The following is a 432-nucleotide window of genomic DNA, read 5'->3' on the forward strand; positions in this document are numbered from 1 at the left end:
AGAATCTCCATCAAACGTAAAGTGCTTCGGTTGTGGAGAAAGAGGGCACGTAAAATCTGAGTGTCCAAAGAGCAAGAAAAGTGAAGACAAGAAGGAAAGAAAAATTCAAAGGAAAAAGAAAGCATACATAGCTTGGGAGGATAATGCCTCTAGCTCAACAAGCTCAAGTATACAGAAGAAGAAGCTAATATATGCCTTATGGCAGATTCTGAAGAAACAGGAAGCCAAGTAAGTGATTCCAGTTTTGAATCCAGTGAATTAGACTTACAAAAGGCTTTCTTTGATTTAATGAATGAATCTGAAAAACTTGATGTTGCTCATAAAAAATTAAGAAAAGAACATAATGAATTGAAGTTAAAATATGATAAACTGCTTGATGATGAAGTAGTGTTAAGAAATAAAGTTAATACTTTAGAAATTAAATTATCAGAT

The sequence above is a fragment of the Vigna radiata genome, unplaced genomic scaffold (assembly GCF_000741045.1).
Source record: "Vigna radiata var. radiata cultivar VC1973A unplaced genomic scaffold, Vradiata_ver6 scaffold_432, whole genome shotgun sequence".
Classification (NCBI taxonomy): domain Eukaryota; kingdom Viridiplantae; phylum Streptophyta; class Magnoliopsida; order Fabales; family Fabaceae; genus Vigna; species Vigna radiata.